Genomic DNA, 15,021 nt, shown 5'->3' with positions numbered 1-15,021 from the left:
TGCTGATAACTACTGCTGCGACCTATGAAAGGAATCCGAATGTCCTCAGTGAAGCAGAAACTAAAAGAGGTTGTAAGTACTTCATTATTGTTCTTCAGATAATACAGCAAAATATACTAGAAAAAATTCCATACCATTCCTGGAGATAAATCCTGGAGAAGGTTTTGTATTGGTTTTGCAGAAACTCAAGTAAATTGTGGTTAGCACTTTACTCTTCATAGCTGCAAGGAGCAGACAATTGCCTGCTGATAAGGTCAAGCCACTGTATAATGTTTGTTGCCACTGAGCTGGCAAGAATTCCCTTAGATAACTTCAAGAGAGTCAACAATTCCATATGTGAAATTCTAGAAACCATACAAGAAATGGATATGCATGAAGCTGGTCAGCAGACTGCTTTGGTTTGGATGTAGGACAAATTCTGGTCAGTGGAGAATGAAAAGTGTGCGCTGCTTTGTTACCACAGCTTTTTATACAGACATGCAAAAAATGGGTGAAATAACTGGTACAGTCCGGCCTCCCATTGTCTGCATGAAGCATGCATGGCCACAGTTGACACACAGATACCAGTGAAGTGCCAAAGTGGATGTGGTCCAGCAGCACAGCCGTGTCAGCAGCTGTAAGCCCTGGACTGACAGTGCCTGATGTCTTTTGCCAATGCAACCTCTGACAAAGATACTCAGCTTTAGAAAAAATAGCTAAAAGGGCACATATTCCAGCAACAGACCAACAACAGCAACTGGAAATCAGCAAAATGATGTGGTCTCTTTGCTAACAATATTGGTTACACCATGAAAATTCCACCTTTACTAGCATTCATGGAGGCACACTGGGAGCCTGAGTAGGTGAGTGTCTCTGGCTTGACAACAACACTCAGAGCAGATTTTATAGCAACTGAACTGAAAACAGCTGTGGAAGGCTAGATCTCAGGCACAGATTGGCCCAGCAGCAGTCAGAGGGCAGCATATGTGCATGTTGACCAGCAATGTTCTCTGGCGGTAGCCACTGGAGGAAGATGTACTATTTTCTGGTACTCTTGCACTGCTGAACTGCAAGATGCTGTGGAGGGGAATGTCAAAATGGGAAAAGCAAAACACTCTTCCATTATCTCCCCTCTTAGGTCACTCAAGGCTATTTTATAGAAATGACTGTCATTCTGGGAAGGGGTCTGGTGCAAGAAACACACATAACTGACCGGTAGGAATAGCTGTTATGGTTTTCATACACAGTGCCTGTCTAACTGTTCCCTTAGATTTTTAAAGAGATATAAGATGAACTGTTATAATTTACAGAATGCTAAACTGGCATTTATTTTAGCTATCTCTATTATGTCAGCTATAATTTGCAATGGTTTGGGAGCTATTCACATAACTAAGCCTTCCTGCACTGCGGTGGAGCAGGAACCTCTGTGGAAAAGGTATTAAGGGCAAACTGAGAGTAGAAATTATCAGACCTCTCCCTAGGTAGGCCACCCCCCTAAGAATTATAGCCCCAAAAGACAAGCCTAAAAAGTACAGTAATTTCTTTCTAGGGAATAAGAATTCAGACACAACTTTTGTGTCGTGTTGAAGAAAAGAGACAGGAAGGAAAATAAGCACTTTCCTCCCACTCCTGATCATCCATGGAGAGGAATAAACAGGGTCATGGTCCCGGACGCTAGCCTCCATGAGATGAAAAAATTGTGCCTGTCCTGTGCCACCCTATCCCCAGACCAAGATGAGGATATTGATGCTCTGCAACACATCTCCCTTCTCTCACTACTTCCGAGGCAGATAGCTACACATTAAACTGTGAAAAGGTCTTGCTGTAGATCCACATACTAACAATTCTCAGCAGTAAACTTCACCGTATGCTTTTCAAAAACTACAACTCGAGTAATGTGCATATAGGAACATTTTAAATGTGTTGACACGAGAGTGTGCAACCACTAACAAGTGATCAAAAAGCTTGTTTTCTGAAATGGGTTTAGAAAAACAATTGTGCCTGAGAACAGAAATCTATTATCAGTGGCTTATGACCTTGGCTAAAAAATTATAATCACAGTAACAGACAGGAAAGTTTTGAGACAGTATCATATTCAGAAAAATATTTGAACTAAAGCCATATCACAGTGTACTGCCATATCCTGTATGACTCCCTTTTTCACACTGTGGTATGTTTGATAATCACAGGACACTGTGCTCTTAAGTTTAAAAACTCATACATTTTATGAACTTTAGGCCATGAGGCATGATCTTTACCTACAGTCTGAACAACTGCCTCAGTCCCAGAATTTGCGTGATCTTGTCACAGTCCTACACAAAGCACAAGCCCTTGCTCCCTGCACTATAGCAGCTGTGTGGATGGAAAATGAAGACACATATACAGACATGGCTTAGCTTCAGAATATCCAATTTTGATCATATTTTACTTGAATTTACTTTTGTCTTATTACAGAGACTGTAATGGGAGAGAATAATCACAAAATGGTTTGGGTTGGAAGGGACCTTAAAGACCATCTAGTCCCAACCCCCCTGCCCCGGGCAGGGCCCCCTTCCCCCAGCCCAGGGTGCTCCCAGCCCCGTCCAACCTGGCCTTGAACCCTTCCAGGGAGGGGGCAGCCACAGCTGCTCTGGGCACCCTGGGCCAGCGCCTCACCACCCTCACAGGGAAGAATTTCTTCCCTAGATCTAGTCTAAATCTGCCCTCTTTTAGTTTAAAACCGTTACCCCTTGTCCTATCCCCACACCCCCTGATCCAGAGTCCCTCCCCACCTTTCCTGTCCCCCCTTTAAGCCCTGGGAGGCCGCTCGAAGGTCTCCCCGGAGCCTTCTCTTCTCCAGGCTGACCCCCCCCAACTCTCTCAGCCCGGCCCCCCAGGGGAGCTGCTCCAGCCCCCCCAGCATCTTCGTGGCCTCCTCTGGCCCCGCTCGAGCAGCTCCGGGTCCTTCTGCTGTTGGGGGCCCTGAGCTGGCCCCAGCACTGCAGGGGGGTCTCCCCAGAGCAGAGCAGAGGGGGAGAATCCCCTCCCTGGCCCTGCTGCCCCCCCTGCTCTGGCTGCAGCCCAGCACACGGGTGGTTTCTGGGCTGTGAGCACACATTGCTGGCTCACAGGCAGTTTTCCACCCACTAACACCCCCAAGTCCTTCTCCTTGGGGCTGCTCTCCATCCACTCATCACCCAGCCTGTGTCTGTGCTTGGGATTGCCCCAACCCATGGGCAGGAAGGGAAGGTTAGTTAGTATTTAATATTTTTTCGTCAAACAGCTACCTCTAAACAGACAGAAGCTGTTACCGTAGTCAAAAAATGTAAGGCAATCCCGTCCACTCAACTTTGCGTTCATCCCATCTTTTGAGTTGGTACGTAATGTAACTCACTGAAGAAAGAGACAGTGGAAGATTCTCAGGGGTCACTTGAATAGAAGAATTAACTCCAGTGAAAACAGTGAAAATATCTGTGCTGAAGTTTAAACTGAGCACACATGAAATTTAGGTTATAACAAGACATACTAGAGTTCTATAAATTGACATGTTCTTTACAGTATGGTGAACTAAACCATTAGAAGCAAATGCTCTCTGATATGATGTTCTTGAAGAAAAATATTTTTCCTGTGTCTAACTGAGATGCAGCAAGCTTGTTTCCCCTTTCAGCTCTTAATATTATCATACCAATCATCCTTTTTCCAGAAAAAGAAAATGAAGCCATCCCAAATTAACAGATCTGTGTGAATACAGCCAAGTAAGATACATGTTTATGTTAAGCAGCTTGGCAATCATACAGTTTCAGCAAATTTATTTGTTATTATTCTTGCTTTGTAAGTTTTAACTCTTCAATCCTTAAAATCTCATCGCTTTTGATCTTGTTCTAAATTCTCTTAAAAGTTATTTCTTAAAAGAACAGAGTTCCCTTTTGTTATCTGGAATTTTCTATCACTAATCATTTTTAACAGTACATCCTGCTGATATATTAAGCTGAGATCATGAATCAGTTAAGTTTTTATCTGAATATTCTTAGCATTTTCTTAGCAGCTCATATAACTTTAGACACTGATCTAAGTCATTGATGCCAAGATTTTATACGTTGCTTATTTTTAATAAATGTTTTTATGTTTTGTATTTCTTTAAAATTATAAGCCCTCCTGCCATAGACATCAAATAAAGATGTCATGCTGATACTAGAAGTAAATGCATTTAATTGTTTCAAAATATTATTGGGAAAGCTGAACATTTAAGAAGCTATTGTGTCAGGGACTCATCACATTGAATCCCTGGGCCCTTAAGCTTTCCTCAGTTGCTCTTCTTAGCTGTGTCACTAGCCTTTCCCTTAAACTCTCTGTTGAGCACCGTGGGCACAGCTTTCTCCCTTACCTTTGCAGAGGGAGGACCCTGCTGCCTAGATGGTACTCTGCTACTCTCAAGTAGATTCAGAACTCCATTTCCCAGGACTCTAACCCTGTGAGTACTTCGGGTCTTCTGTCATATGGTCACCAATGCCATATGGTTTTCAGGAACATATGGTCACCAAAGCACAAGGGCACACAAGATTTGAGAGGGCTCCAAAATACCACCACATTCACTTATTTAAAACTGTATACCTGACTTGCTGCAAGTTGCTTGCATTCATTTACATACAGCTACTTCCTTCCTGCTTTTCAGTATTTCTGGCTTTGAAGAGTCAGGGCCCTGTTGGAAGTGAGCACTTCGTCTCCTCTCAATAATGGAAACTTGTCCTTTTCCCTATGCCACCGGTTTTATTGAGCTTTTGCTAATCAAACAGTAATTCTTCACCATGAACCTGTAACTCTTACATCCCTCCCCTCTGCACAGACTTGCTGTGTCTGCGACTCTTTTGATTCCAGTTCTTTATGGTTACAGTATCTAGATAACATTTCAACCTTGCTTGAATATTGTCAGTTTACCAAATTCCATCCTCCATGTTGCATTCCCTCCATTCTTGAATCTGACTGCATTAGTTCAGCCTCAGTCATTCCTTGCTCACTTTGAAAGGGAATCAGTTTGAGGCTGGCCTTTTAGCAGTGCTTTGATGAATGGAATATGACTTGCATTTCACACTTAATGCAATTTAGGAGGCAGCAGTTTGAGATACTAGAAAACTTGGCAATAAAATGCCAATTAGCTGTGACTTAACACAGTGTATTAACACAGTGTTTGAAATACCCAGTATTCTCCTACTATTCCCTATTATTGAATTGTATCCATTTAGTCCCATTATGCCCTCTTGATAAGGAGATTATGCAGTCCTTTCCTTGCCTGTCCGCTCCATGGTTCTCAGGTGGATTTTACAGGCTATTCTTTTCTCCACACTGCTGTAACCAGCTGCTGTGATACCAAACCCAGCTCATTTAAAGCAAACTCTAATATATCTATACTGCAGGTATACTGTAGCACAACAGCTATGAATGAAGCTAAGTCATATCTATTGATGAAAGAAAGTTTCAACAAGGGAAATTCCAATTGGATATTATAAAAAATTGGAAAGACCATGGTGAAATATTAGAACAGGCTGGTGGCTGTGGAATCTCCATCCTTGGAAGTACACAAAACTCAACCAGACTGACCCTGAACCAACAGTTCTAACTTTGAGGTTGGCCCTGCTTTGGGCAGGATGTTGAACTGGATGACCTCCAAAGGTCCCTTCCAGCCTACCTTATATGAGTCTGTTAAAATAGTATAGACCCACCATGAAGACAGTTATATGATTTTTTTTTTCCTCTTTGCCTGTCTGAGTAGGAAAGATTTACTGTCTCTAACTACACGCCTAGTTTAGGCATGCTACATCAACCTTGGGTGTTTCTATTCTGACTACATCATAAACATAGGTGTCTGCACATAGATGCTGCCAGCTGCTTCTGAGATACATTAACAGCCTAAAGCAGATAGGAAAAATACTCCACCTTTCCCCCATAAATAAACAGTCGTATTTCAGTCTACATCTGTAACAACATCAGTTTAAAATTGTACCTGATGTTATAACAGTCTGAAGTATGCCTATATCCAAGACACCTTACATGGAATACAGAAAAGGCCCTTCAGAAGACACAAGATACTTAAAGGCATGGCCAAGGTGTTCCTACGTAGTAAGCAAAATAAAATCCTTGTTATCCCTTTTTATTATATTTCCACAGATAAAAGAGTCAGTGCAAAGGAACAGACTCTTTGGCTGTAGTGCCCACTTCTATGGGCTGTCTCTGTCTCTAAGGAGTAGTTCACACCACATTGAGACACTTTTTCATTTTAAAAAATCCACATTCATTTCATTTGTTGTAATTCCCTTCTTCTATGCTTCTCCTTCTCTAACTCACCCTATTCCTCAAACTGCTCTTGAATACATTTTGTATCAATCTTCCCTACTTAGTGTTACCATAATAGTACCGTTTACAGGTAAAGCCTTAGAGCAGTACCGCAGTGCACTATATGACAGATGGATACCTGGGGATGGGTACAGGCACAGGGTGCTTGCAGACTTTCTAGGAAAAAAACCCACAAACTTGTGGACTTTCTAGAAAAAAAGCACAAAGCAAATGCTAGTTGTACTCTCTAACCGAGGAACCAAGGCCCAGAGATGTACTCCTCCCAGTAAGGACACCCTGATGTTATCATCCCATTTTTGGTTCCCTTCTACTTTCCCCAATGCCTTTTTCCCACTTCCTATTCCCAAAAGACATTCCTGATGAAAAATGAAAATGACAACACAGAACCTTTTCTTTTGAGACAGAAATCTCTCCTTCATACCTGGCACAGCCTTTAATATTAAATACTGCTGCCGTAAAGAAGGTGGTAAAATTCCTCATTCATGGGAGTTGTGTTGATTTAATGTCAGTTTTAAAAGCATAGAATTTCCTTATGCTTAAGCCATGGTTTGCATGCAAGGTTTCTTCCTCACCCCTCCCACTCCCACCCCCTCCGCCTCACAAGCTTATTTTTGCTTTAAATCAAAGGCTTTTTTGTACATATAAGCCAGAGCTCTGGGAAGTGTTTTACATGGGCATAAATACTTAATTGGGCTCCAGTGCCAAGCTAACTGTTTGGCAACAGCTGGTATGTTTGCATAATTTGGACCAGCTCACAGCACAGTGGTTTGTTACACTGCATTTTAGCACTTGGGATTTGGAGTTATCCTATTGAGTGCTAATACTGGAAGACAATTAAAAAGACTCTAACTGGAAGTTTGGAGGAAGGCAAGAAAGAAGGCCAGTACAGCTTTCTTTACATGTGAATAGCTTGCTATGGTACTGAGAAAAATATTTTTATCATGCTCATTTAATGAATTTTGAATAAGAGTGCCCTGGAATTTTCGGAAGTGTCTTTCCTAATGCATGGAAAACCCTTCAGGTTAAGAAGGAAATACTTTTGACTTGTAACTGGATCTTTGTAGCAAGGGGACAGCTTAAAAACTAGGTTACCTTTTAATTTATCAGAGTTTATACTTGATTGTGGCTTTGTAAATCTCTTCAGAAAACAGTCTCTACCTCTGTGCTAACTGCTCTCATTCAAAGGCACTACAATTTATCAAAGCTCATTTCTTGATTGCAATCATTACATACTTACACTTACTAGTTTAGGAAGAATAATTCACTTGTCTGCCCCCTAAAATGACCACTTTGTTACTGGATGAGGAAAGAAAACACAGAAGGGAATGCAAGTCACAAGACACAGGTGTCAGCAGAGTCAGATTTTATCAGATAGAGTTCTTGATGATTCCTTCCTCCCTGATCATGCTCAAACCACTCTCAGTTCCTTGTATTGATCAGATTCAAGAGCCATGCTTGCAGAAAAAGAAAAAGACGCAGACAGAGGAGGAGCAAGGCAGCAGAACAGCACAAGCTTGGAGCCTAGTGACAAGAGTGGCTGAGTGTTGTGGTTTGAGCCCACAAGGCAAGTGAGCACCACGCAGCCGCTCGCTCATCCCTTCCCCCTCAGGAATGGGGAGGAATAAATGTAACAAAATGCTCAGGACTGAGACAAGGACACAGAGGACTTACCAATTATGGTACTGGGCAAAAGACAGACTTGTTAGGGGAAGAAAAAGAACATCGATCTAATTTAAACACCACCACCACTTAATTTTCCAATCAAAGAGAGTAGGACAGTAAGAAATAAAACCACACCTTAAAATCACCTACCCCCCACCCCTCCCTTCTTTCCAGGCTCAGCTTTGCTTCTGGTTTCTCTGCCTCCTCCCTCCCCTTGGTGCAGGGGGACGGGGAGTGGGGGTTGAGGTTAGTTCATCACCCATTGTCTCTGCCACTCCTTCCTCCTCAGGAATCCTCACACTCTCCCCCTGAGCCAGTGCTAGGTCCCTCCCACGAGAGACACTCAGTGAACTTCCTCCAATGTGAGTCCTTCTCACAGACCTGCAATTCTTCACGAACTGTTCCAGCGTGGGTCCCTCCCGTGGTCTGCAGCCCTCCCAGCAATAGCCTGCTCCAGTGTGGGCTTCCCTCAGAGACCCAGCCTTCTCTGGGTGCAGCCCCCTGCTCCGGTGTGGGGCCCTCCATGGGCTGCAGGTTGGCATCTGCTCCACTGGTGACCTCCATGGGCTGCAGGTTGGCATCTGCTCCACTGGTGACCTCCATGGGCTCAAGGGCACAGCCTGCTCTCACCACGGACTGAGGGGAGTCTCTTCTCCAGCACATCTCGCCCCCCTCTTTTCTTCAGCTCACTTCGGTGTTTGCAGAGGTATTTCCCTCACAACTCTTCTGTCTCCCAGGTTCCCCTTCTGAAATACATTACTGCAGAGACGCAGCCACTGTTGCTAATTGCCTTGGCCCCGGCCAGAGGTGGGTCTGACTTGGAGCTGGTGGACCTTCAAGAAGCTTCTCACAGGGGCCATCACTGTAGTCCCCTCCCCTGCTACCAAAACCCCGCTACAGACAAACCCAGCACATGGAGACAGAATGGCAAATGGATAACAAGAGGTCTGAGAAGATGAAGGAGACATTGCTGTATCTTAGGAGGTATCTGTGCTCACAAAAGCACAAAAGCTTTCCAGAGCTTTTACAGAGTCTGGAACAATACCCAATATTTTCTTAAAGTGCAATTTCTTTTTTGGCAGCAAAAATTTGTAAAGGTAAGACAAAACCCCTTCACTTCTATACTGTCTGGCTATATAGGGAATGCTACTGTAAAGTACCAGCTCAGGTGATAAACTTTCTAATGGTGCTTGTTGATTATGTCAATACTTAGATGATGGAATTTGAGGAGGGAGAGGACGAGGGGTCACTTTACTATTTTGCAAATCCAGGAATTTCCCCATTTAAAACTGCATCTAAGAAAGAAAAGATCCTTATGTTTACAAAGTCAAACACTTGAAACTTGAAAAATACCAGAAATAAAAGTTGCTTGTGTAATCTCAGTTTGTCCCTTTTTTGTTATAAAGGATGCAGCACTGAATTACATCATTACAGACATGCTTTTTACCACAGAGCCACATTTTATCCAGTACACAGAATGGACAATGCCTACTGAAGAAATATCTTTTTAATAATTTTAATCTTTGTTATTATGGTAAAAGACCTTATTTAGTGAACATTACTCTCCTTCTGATCTGAAGACAAAAATAAAGATGCTCTTTTGAAATTTCTGTTATTCCATATTTTCAAATAATAAAAAGCATTTGTATACATGAACAAAATATAGCTTCACATGCCTGACTGAGATGACTGGGGACATTACCTACATTACAGACAGGATCTGAGAAACATCCAGGTTAAGGTAAAACCACATCACCCAATATTAAATATGCAATTTATTATGACAAAAGCCTATCTTTAGGAACATTTCTGTGTTACAAATACATTTGCTAAGGCATAACAACAGTTCTGTAATTATGCCTCAAAATCTCAGCTAGCCACCTGGAAAGAGTGGAACATGCATTTAGTTATTACCTAAAGGACTAGGTCAAGCAATGATTTGTGCAGTTTCTAACACTGAAGTGTTTGACTTCTCAACCTTACTAATACTTTTAATTGGGCATGTGCCTATCATCACAGAAGATCTCTTGTTGACTGATTATGTGATGCTACCAAACACCCATTATCCAGAAAAATTTTGAAATAATATCCAGCGACCTCAGTGCAAAAAGTTCATAGTGTCCTAATTCAAACTTTTCATCATAATTAGAGTGAATCTCTTCTCCTAGGAAACTACAGGAGCCATGAAGATGTATATGTGACTCCTGAAGCATTATGCAAAGGCTTCATACAATATTCATCAATAAGAAAATAACTCTCAAAATGCCCTGTGCAACTGATGTTTATATTACCATCAAAGAGTGGTCTGGGAACAATCACGTGGGTGATTTATTTCTGATGCACAGTCCATTTATCCTCGTTTGGCCGTCATTCTGACTGCCACAATCCTGTTCCTAGGTGGGCTCCTGGCTGAATTACTGAGTACCTTCAGCAACCCTGGGTCCTGGAGGTGCCTAGCACACCACTGTTCATTGGTCATGCCTCAGATTTTGCTGCCTGAAGAGAAAAGAAATATAGTCTCAAGGGTCTAGGCAAAGTAAAAATAACTAAATTACTCAGTGGCTGAGTAGATTCATACAGTTGTTCACAACTATCAGCCTCCTGTGCCTAGCATCTTCTATGGTTTTGTGAGCTTCATGGCCTAGGTCCTGATTAGCAGTGGTTAAGAGTATCAGTAACATCAGCATCATCAATAAAAGAGCATCAATTATGTTGGCCATCTTTTACCTCTCGACTCTGACCTGTAATAATTTCTTTCTTACTTTGAGGACTTTGCAAGAATGTTTCTTAAAATCATTGGCCTTAGCTTCCTTATGAATGAGACTCCAGGTCAACAGCTACCTCAGAAGGTGAAAATGAATATGCTTGAGCAAAGTACTAGATTAATGGCATCCAGATGCAAGGGCCACAGGAAAAAAATTCTCTCTACTATTACCACAAATTATGAATCAGCTGTCTAGCAGTATACAAGACATGAAACCAACTCAGAACCCAGATGTAACATTCTGCCTTCAGGACAGGCAGAGGTCAGTGATCTCACTAATCTGAGGTCCCTCACACTTTGAGAACTACAGAAAAATGTTTCCAACAGGTTTTAAACACTAAGAGAATAAAAGATGAGGCTAGCATGACAAATCCCTCTAGGGCTACAAATTCAGAGAGTCATATTTCCTTTCCCTGAACACTTCTGATATTAGAGAATTAGTATCTATTCAACAACAAAATAAGACAAAAGTTTGTTTAACCCACAAACCAAAAAACCCAATAGTATTAGTTGTAAATGTGCTCCATAAAGTTTTTACTTCTACTTGGTGGAGGTTTGTGAGTTTAGCAATTACAAATATAACACTGCTGCTCAAAAATGCTTGAAATAATACAGATTCTGGGCCCAAAAATATATCATAGAAATTTGTTAAATAAAAAATGTAAATGAAGAATGCAGATTTTTGCACCTGGAGCTCATCAATTCTGGGATGCCAGACAGACTGTATTATTATTTGGATTACCAGGAAAACTTTAGAGGATTTGGATATCTTAATACATCAAGAATCTTAAAGAAACACAAATATCAGTACTGTGTATTTTGGTTTTGGACACATTATTAAATATACTAATTATTAAATAGTATAAATACTATTGAAAACATAATATTGACAAAGATTTTAAAGTGTTTTACTTCAGATGAGCAGATTTATAGAAAAGCATGTGTGTGGAAAACATTCCCACTGTACTTGAAACAATCAGTAAATTGATGTAATAAAAATAAGAGGAGCATACTTGTAATTCTGAGTACAGCAAAGACATTGGAATTCTGCAACTTGGTTATATTTTTGCCTTAAGCAAGTAATCGAACTTCCCTTTCTTCTTAGTTTTTCAATTGGTAAATTAAGAATAACTTCAAAAACATGTGAGCGTTATCAAGAAGAAATTTTATCACCATTACTGAGGTAGGTCAGTTACTGTCAGGACCCAGTAAAACATCTACACAGCGAGACGTGCTGTGACAACCTGGCAATCACAAAATTGAAAATTCAGCATTGTTAATATAGTGAGGTTAGAGAGGTCGTAACACTGCATGCTGGCATTATTTTTGTATTTGGCATCAGGAAAGATCATCTCCATAGCACATTTGCCTAGCTGAATATTGATTTGGCTTCTCTGATTACAAATGGATCCTAAACTGATTAGAAAACAATTAGGAGTAAATCTATATGAAAGGGTTTCTTTCTTCTCTTTTTGTTTCTTGGCCAGTTAACTTTATGTGGCATGAATGAATTTGACTGTTACTTTGCCACTGACTTGCAAAAGCAGGCAACAAGACCATAAGTTACTGCTGATTCAACTACGAACTGTGAAAATAAGTCTTTATTCATTCTGTTTCTCAGTCATGAAAATCTCTGCCATCTTTAGTTGCCTTACAAAGGAATAAGAAAAACCTAGGTATGGCTTCTTAAGAAAATACTCCCTTATTACATCTGACCTTTGTCCAGTCTTGCTGAAGCTGTGCTGCTTAATGTAGTCTCTTGTTTGTCCCTCTAATAGCTCACTTAAATACTAACCTAACAGTCTAATGGAAAAGTTGCCGTGGATTCACAATAACTGCCTGATCTGAAAAAGAGTCTAATAATGACAAAGACTAAAAAAAGATTTGCTTTTAAATTTTATCACCAGGAACTAATGCTTAGTGCTATTCCACTCAGAGTTTGTATGTACTCCTATGCTACGTGAACAATTTCTCTGGACAAATAACACTTTTTTTGTTACGTGAACAGCAAAAATAACAAAGCCTGGGTTTGTGCAGATTTGTACACCATGTTCCTGAATTCACTCCCTCTCCACATAACTCCCATGTTTTTACCATGTTCCCAGTGCTAACTGCCTCCCTCACATCCTGTATCTGCAGTTGTACATCATTCAAGCTATACCAGGTGTGACTCATCATCTTTAACTACTATATATATATCAGAAGAATATGTGTGTGTATACCTATATATAACTGTATATATCAGAGTATTTAATATTCTGTTTAAGAATCGGCATACATCAGAATGGTAGAATCCAACTTAGTTTTCTTGCAGAAGTCAGTAGTTTGTCTCCTTCCTATAGGCAGCTAAAGATTTTTCAGAAAGCCTGTAGGAACTTCATGTCTTTGAAAATACTGGCCATCTATAAAAGGTAATTGGAATTGCAAGGAAGGCAACAGAGGCAAAAGAAGCAGCCTAATGTTAAAACCCATGCTATAGACACGCATGTAACATAGGTGGTTTATTCTGCTGTTATGGCTCAAAATGGACACAAGCCCAGACAAACTAGTCTGTTACAAGATGATGTTGCAGCTGCCACTTATCACTAGGCCATAAATGCAACGTGCCATTACATGGATATTTGGCACCAATATTTCCTTTAACTTGAAGAACTGCTAAATTATACTGCTACGACCGAGACAAGGAGAAGCAACTGAAATCATCTGGTTGCTACATGAAGGAGCTACTAGCAACTAACTCTCAATCCTTTTCCTCCCTTTGTTAGTCAGTAATTTAAATATTATTTTATTCGAGGTATCTTGCAAGGAGGGCTTGGTGGTTCTCATGATGTCAAGGTCTGAAGGATAACTTCAGAGGGCCAATAAAACGGGTAAATCTGTCTCTCTAATCCAGAAGAATTAAAAAAAAAAAAACCATATCAAAATGACTTGGCATGCTAGGAAGGCTCTTCTTCAGGAGACACAAAAATCTAAAAATCTTAAAGAGTCCACTACTTTGTAACTGGATTATGGGATAAAAAATCCTATCTTATAGCTTATGGCTCTACTTGTTATGAACTATCTTTTTACTCTGTATTTTCTCCATAAGTTGATAAGATCAGCTTTCAGATGCTGTGAAAAGCTGGTAGTCTTTGCATAGCTAACACTTTAAACTGGTTCCCACAAAAAGCTGGACTCACATGTTCAGCTGCAGTAAACCAGGATATGGCCTCCACATGTCACACATTCTCCTATGCAATGAAGGAAGAGGGGTCTCAAGTTTCACATCTGGCAATGTAAGCATTTTTAAATTAAAAATACTTTATAATTACTATTTTGTTAGAGCTTTATGTACCACTAATGTTTATGCTGTGATGAAAGACCTTTCTTCCTATATGATTGAAAAAAACATTTGCTGCAGAGGAAGCTTAGACTTGTGATGTCCTTGGTTGTTTCTTTACTTTTATGTTCCTAGGTTTTGTGAGTGATTAGAGACAAGGGTCCTTATTCCCTTTACCCTTTTTGACTAGCATTTATTCATTTTGCTTCCATGTAATGTATTCCTAAAGCTACCAATTTAGGCCTTCTAGATCATCTCCCTATGTATGCCACTGTTTTCTTTTTTTTCTTTTAATTTTGATTTTGTAGAACAAACATCTCCAAAACACATTCTTGATCACTACTGAGTCACTCGCAGAACAACATTCAGTCACAGTACTATTTTCTTTATCACTGCTTTTCTTATGTGGAAGAAAAGTGAGACAGCATTGAATGCAAAATATATTTAAGAGTATTTAGAGATGAGAGGCCAAGATTTCTTGAAGTTACAGTACTCCAAGCCACTTCTGGCAAACATTATTTGGACCAATGCTTTTCTAATTCTCACAGGGCATGCAGCCCTGAAAAAGGAGAAAGAACATGGGCAAGAAAAAGCAGCACTCCTGGCTGTTGCAAATAACTTAGGATAGCAGCTCACAGAAAATGGGGGAGAAGGAGCATAGTGGAAAAAAGGAGAGACAGGAAACATTAACATTTTTGTGATTTAGGTGGATTAGACCATTACATTGAAGATTTAAATTTTCCACTGATCATGGAGAAAAATGGAAGCTATTTTGACTGAAAAAAAAACAGTCACGTCATGAATTGCTACTTAAGGATAATGGTAGTACCGCAATGCGTGTTCCACAAAGTATTCTCCAGATAAACAAAGACATTTCATTCCTCCTTCCACCAAACACAGAATAAAAAGTAGACAAAAAAGTTGCTTGTCCTCATCCAACCTAGACCTAGATCTAAAATGTATATGTAAC

Source organism: Tyto alba, unplaced genomic scaffold (assembly GCF_018691265.1).
Source record: "Tyto alba isolate M040663 unplaced genomic scaffold, T.alba_DEE_v4.0 Super-Scaffold_10, whole genome shotgun sequence".
NCBI lineage: Eukaryota > Metazoa > Chordata > Aves > Strigiformes > Tytonidae > Tyto > Tyto alba.
Note: the sequence above shows the minus strand (reverse complement) of the source record.